Source organism: Cynocephalus volans, chromosome 17, assembly GCF_027409185.1.
Source record: "Cynocephalus volans isolate mCynVol1 chromosome 17, mCynVol1.pri, whole genome shotgun sequence".
Taxonomy (NCBI): Eukaryota; Metazoa; Chordata; class Mammalia; order Dermoptera; family Cynocephalidae; genus Cynocephalus; species Cynocephalus volans.
In genome coordinates this window covers 22,383,707-22,389,717 of record NC_084476.1, presented here as the reverse complement: position 1 = coordinate 22,389,717, position 6,011 = coordinate 22,383,707, and positions in this window count along the sequence as shown.

The window sequence follows — 6,011 nt, the reverse complement described above, 5'->3', positions numbered from 1 at the left end:
AGGTCTATTATGTTCCTGTCACAACGTAAACATACAGCAGCCTTGCATGTTAGGCATTGTAATCCTACTTCCATGAATGAGAAAGCCGAGGTCCAGAAGCTCATGGAATGTTCAAGTACAGAGCAAGGAAGTAAACTGAAGTCAAGTCAGTCCAGCCTGTAGGCTGCCAGTGAAAACCTACCATGCTCTGCCTTCAGGCTTTTTCTGAGGACTTTTGTGGGCAGGGTACTCAGCCCCTTGTAACCCTGGTAAAGCTTCTGGGCCTGGCTGAGTAAGGCTTGTAATTAACATTCTGCATTTCTTGGCACATTTGGCCTTTCTTCCACTGGAGAAAACTGATGGTAGCAGAAGTCAGTGAAAGCTCGTTAATGGAAAGGACATGCATGCTTTGATGAGTCTTGCATGCCCCTCGTTTTTTGCTTATTTTTCTCTTAGGGACAATCTGGCAAATCTCAGGGTGTTTTTCTCCTGTCAACTGATCTCACATCACTTCAGTGGTTCTGGAATTACAGAAAAAGCTTCTGCACAAGGAGGCAGTTCTAGTTTTGTTTTTTTTCCCCTTCTTGTGCAAATAGGCAGATCTTAAGAGTCAGGCTAGGCATATTCTTTATTGAAAGATTTGGCCAGTGGTTTGGAGAGAGGAAGCTGCCAGATCATCACGTCAATATCTGTCTTCTCTGGATTTAAAAAAATTTCTCATAACTCTGGCTCAGTGTTCACCGTGTTTGGGAGGATGATTAATGGGGATGGGTGGGCTTGGAGAGTCAGGGAGCAGACGACTCCTCCCCTAGCCGAGTTTTTTGCTTGAAAATAACTTACAAAGGGAAGACTGGCAGCATTCTAGAACAGATGGAGTAGTTGAAGTTAAGACTAGGAGAGAAGGTAGGCTAGTTGATTGCCTTGTACGCTATTATCTTATGTGGTTTTTAAAGATGAAAGACAGTTGAGCTCTTTAGTTAAAAGGCGATTACCTTCAATTGCCTTTTTCTCCTCTCCGCAGCCAGATGTGAGTTCTCCCTCTTCTGGCCATGCCCCATTTAATTCCCTTTGCACCTGTCCCTGGCACTTGCCTTTCTGTGCATAGCGTAGAAATTCTTGGCCTTTCTGATAGATCCGGAGTATGTTTTCTTCTTGTTTTGACCCCGTTTCCTGACAAACAGCATGTAATTTGTCTAACTTCCAGTGTTTAGTCCTAAGTTCTCATGTGCTGTTAACCTATATCACATGTATCCCAAAGTGGTGTTTAACATTTGGCGATGTTACTTCCAGCTCACATTTATTAACATCAATAACAATTCAAGATGCTTTGTGTATGTAATCTAATTCTCCCATCCTACCATCCCTCTGAAGTAGGTATTATTTCTGTTTTACAAATTAGGAAACTGAGGCTCAGAGAGGTAAAGTAAGCTGCACAAGGTCACAGGGCTAATTAATGGCAAAGCCTGGATTTGAGCCTGGGTCTGTCCAACTTCCCATCTTCAATCGCTGTATGATTTAGTTCACTTTGTTCAGGCCATGGCAACCTTTCAAGCAGTATGTTTCTAAGAAAGATTAGGAATTCAGTGAATCCATAATGGCAGACCAGTTCCAAAAAGCAAGATATAATTTTTGATTTTTGCCTCTTCACTCATCCAGAGGTTCCAAAGCACTCCCCGGTGCCATCTGTTGCAACACTTTAAGGCTCTGCCAGGCTGGAAAGAACTTTATTCTTTTAATCCATGTTGCCAAATAGTTTTGGCAGCTAGCCCTCAGACATGGTGCTGTAACCCTTGCAAACGCGACAGGACAGATGGATCAACTGCTGAGTAAGGGTGGCTTTGGCTGGGTTTGTGGTTATTTGGATTTATCTGTAGTTGGGGCCCTGATGATTTCATTCATATCTATTTATTCACTACTTTAGATTATGTCTTAAAAATTTTTTTTCTTGGCTAGCTGGTATAGGGATCTGAACCCTTGACCTTGGTACTATAACATGGCACTGTAACCATCTGAGCCAACCAACCAGCCCTAGATGCATTTAACAAATACTGAGGGCAGGATGCTGGGTTGGGGGGACAACCGTGAGCAAAGGCAGAAACAGCCCTAAGCCCCAACGGCTTATTCCCTTTTTGGGAAAGGAGACATTGAACAATGACTCTACCATGTGATAGATAACGGGTGTAGATTAAATAAGGGCAGCTATGAGAATGGGGGACTGACCTAGGCCTAGGGCTGGGAGGGGCTCCCAGAAGAAGTGCCTTTCAGCTGGGACCTGAGAATGAGTCAATGCGAGCTAACAGTATAATGCCCACCAAAGTGAAAGGTATCCCGAGACCAAAGAATGAAGCAGGCATCTCCATATGGTTTGCAAGGAGTTTCTTCTTATTATTGATGGATGGTTACTTATAGGCACTGGGCATAGTATCAATCCATCTGAGTGCTGTGCGGCTGTTTTCTCTGCACCCCAGTGGGGGGATGGGGGGGAGTTAAGGCTTATAAGGGACTTAGAGACAAAAGTGGAGCTATGTCAAAGAGAGATTGCAGAAGTGCAAGATTCCCAGGCACTCTGCAGCCTCCTGTTGCTTATTTTTGGAGTTGCTGGTTTCACTCTCCTTACCTCAAGCATAGCATTCTGTTCCTGTTCTTCCTTGTTGCTAAGTGACTTGTGTTGGGGAAAAATTCTAACTATTGAAACCAGAGCCCCAAAGGCCATGAGGATGGAGTGAGTTGTGACCAGCATTCCTACGTCAGTCAGGTGATGAGGTGGGGATGGGGTTTGGGGATAACCTCCAAATGGAGAGGGATGGCAACCACTGAAAACTGGAAGTGAGAGAGAATGTGGGGTGTAGGAGGAACTGAGAAATGTTCTGTGTTCTTAGAGCTTTGGGTTTTTAGGGGTTTGGAGAGAGTGGGTAAAGACTAGTCCGGGGTAGGGTGGGGGTGGGGAGGGGCTTGGGCCTACCACAAATAGCTTTGTGAATCCATCAAGTTAACACTACTAAAGTCTGCTTTCCAGCACACTGGACTGAATTTCACTCCCCTTTTAATGGATTTTCTTGCCTTTTCCCATTCTACATGGAGCCTCCATGCCCTCATGCCATAGTTCCAGGACTGGCCACATGCTAAAGTTTCAGAAATGCAAATGTGTGATGCCTTGCTATCCAAGGAAGTACCTCACTCTTAGCACTTTTTGCTAAGCGCTTCATTTTATTTAATTCTTGCAATCTCTCAGTATAGCAGGTATTGTTATCCCCCTTTTATAAATGAGGATATTGAAGCTCAGAGAGTGAACTGAGCTGTCACAAAGTTACATGCCATTAAGTAGTGGAGCCTGGTCAGCCAGCTCTAAAGTCCCCTTTTCCTGTACGTCTGGTATAAGAAACTGATGTGCCAGCAATGCTGGAATGACTAGCGATGAGAATGAAGAGTTAAGATAGGCTGACAGAAAGGCAGGAGGACTCTATCCAGCTTCATGGAGGAGGTGGGCCTTGCTGGAGAGGCAGGGTTTAGATAGATGGTGACTAGGCCACACACCTGTCACAGGATCCCTTTCACTATCCTATCAGCATTTAGTAAAGCTCCGACATCCCTTGGAGCTCTTGCTCCCATGTCCCAAAATTGTTTTTTGGGCAATTAGGCACCATAAATAGGGATCTTTCCTGCTGCCCAGTACAATGCCTGGAACTTAGCAGGTACCCAATGTCACTTTGTTGATAAATAAATGAATGAACTTCATTTTTAGTAGCCTACTGCCTGGATCCTCATTTGCCTTTTGAATGAGGGTGCTTGGGCGGTATCTGCTGCTCAGGTTTTCAATTACTGCTTGCTGCCTCCAAGCACTCTGTCTCTGTGGTCTGGCTGAGCATGCAACCAGCTAAGTCCTGTGGTCTGAGAGTCCCCCAACAATTTGGCAATATCTGTTTAAATTAAAAAAGCAGGCACATTCTGAATCAGCAAGTCCACTTGTTGAAATGCAGGCTGAGGCACGTATGCAATAATGTCGCTGTGAGCATCCCAGTGAGGCCTGTCAGCAAGAGTGGGAATCACCTACATGTCCACCAAAAGGGAAGGCTGAGGAGAATAAAGATTCTTTCTGCAATAAAGGAAGTTTATGTGCCCCTTAAAAGAAATGAGGTAGAGTGTAGCGTTCTGGCAGGAGATGAGTGCCAAGGTACATTGTCGAATGAAAAAGCAGGGTGCGCAACAGAGTAGAATAGGCTGTTCCCTTTTGTATAAACACAACACACATCTGTACATACTTAAGTGCTCTAAGGAAAAACAACAAGGTTAATGCTTTCCTGAGGGGAAGGGGCACTTACTTTTCATTGTAGACCCCTTTAAAATTATAAGTGATGATGGTGGGAGTGGTAGCCAATATCTAGTGAGCAGTAGTGTGTCTGGTAGTTGTGAACACTTCACACAGATTGTGTCATTAATCTTCACACAACCAATGAAATACAGGGGTCTTCAAAAAGTTCATGGAAAATGCATATTATGAAAAAACTATGCATGAATTTAAAACGTTTTTTGCACCCAAATAAATTCATACTGATCTGTCATAATATGTCTGAACAGGATCTAGTTCAAGGCACTAAAGAAGGATAAGACATCAGTTTGAAAAGAGCCCTATCAAAGCACTGTGAATTCTGGTAAAATTGAAGCAAGAACAAACATCAAATTTATGGTGAAGCTTGGGTGGAAGAGAATGAAATCATTGCTGCTTTACAAAAAGTTTATGGGAACAATGCGCGAAAGAAATTAGCAGTTTACAAATGTATAACTTGTCCTAAGGGTGGACGAGCCAATGTTGGAGATGAAGCCCACAATGGCAGACTGTCCACATCAACTTGTGAGGGAAAAATTAATCTTGTTTGTGTCCTACTTGAAGAGGGCTGATGATTAACAGCAGAAAGAATAGCCAACACCATACACATCTCAACTGGTTCAGCTTACACAATTCTGACTGAAAAATTAAAGTTGAATAAAACTTCCACTGGATGGGGGCCAAACTGCTGTGCCCAGATCAGATGCAGATGAGAGCAGAGCTTTCAGTGGAAACGTTAATAAGTAGGATCAAAATCCTGAAGCACTTCTTCGAAGAACTGTAACAGGAGATGAAACATGGCTTTGCCTGTACAATCCTGTAGACAAAGCACAATCAAAGCCATGGTTACTGTAAGGTGGAAGTAGTCCAGTTAAAGTAAAAGCAGACCAGTCAAGAGCAAAGGTCATGGCAACAGTTTTATAGGATGTTCAAGGCATTTTACTTGTTGACTTTCTGGAGGCCAAAGAACGATAACATGTACTTATTATGAGAATATCTGGAGAAAGCCAAAGCTTAAGTAGAAAAATGCCTGGGGAAAGCTTTACCAGAGAGTCCATCACAACCATGATGCTCCTGCTTATTCCTCTCATCAAACAAGGGCAATTTTAAGTTTCCATGGGAAATCATTAGGCATCCACCAAACAGTCCTGGTTTGGCCCCTTCTGACTTCTTTTTGTTTCCTAACTTTAAAAAAACCTTTAAAGAGCACCCATTTTTCTTCAGTTAGTAATGTAAAAAAGACTGTGTTGACATGGTTATAGGCCCAGGACCCTCAGTTCTTTAGGAATGGACTAAATGGCTAATATCATCTCTTACAAAGTGTCTCGAACTTGATGGAGCTTACGCTGAGAAATAAAGTCTATGTTTTTTATTTTTATCTTTTAATTCCATCTGTGCATGCACATTTTGAAGTCCCCCCTATAGTTATAATTACGTTTGCTTCCACTCCCAGAAAACGAAGGCACTGAGAGGCTACATAATTTACCAAAAATGAAATAAGAAGTGGAGAGATCTAGATTAGAGGCCAGGTAGTCTGATCCCCAAACTGATGCACTTAATAATACAACGCACATACAATCTTTTATTAAAATCAAATCCCTGAGAAACTTCTGGTCCCAAATATTGCCTCATCCACAGGATCCCATGACTGTGTGTCAGAAGGGGCCTGGGGCTCACAGGCGAGCGGTCCTTTACGGCGGGGAGACGG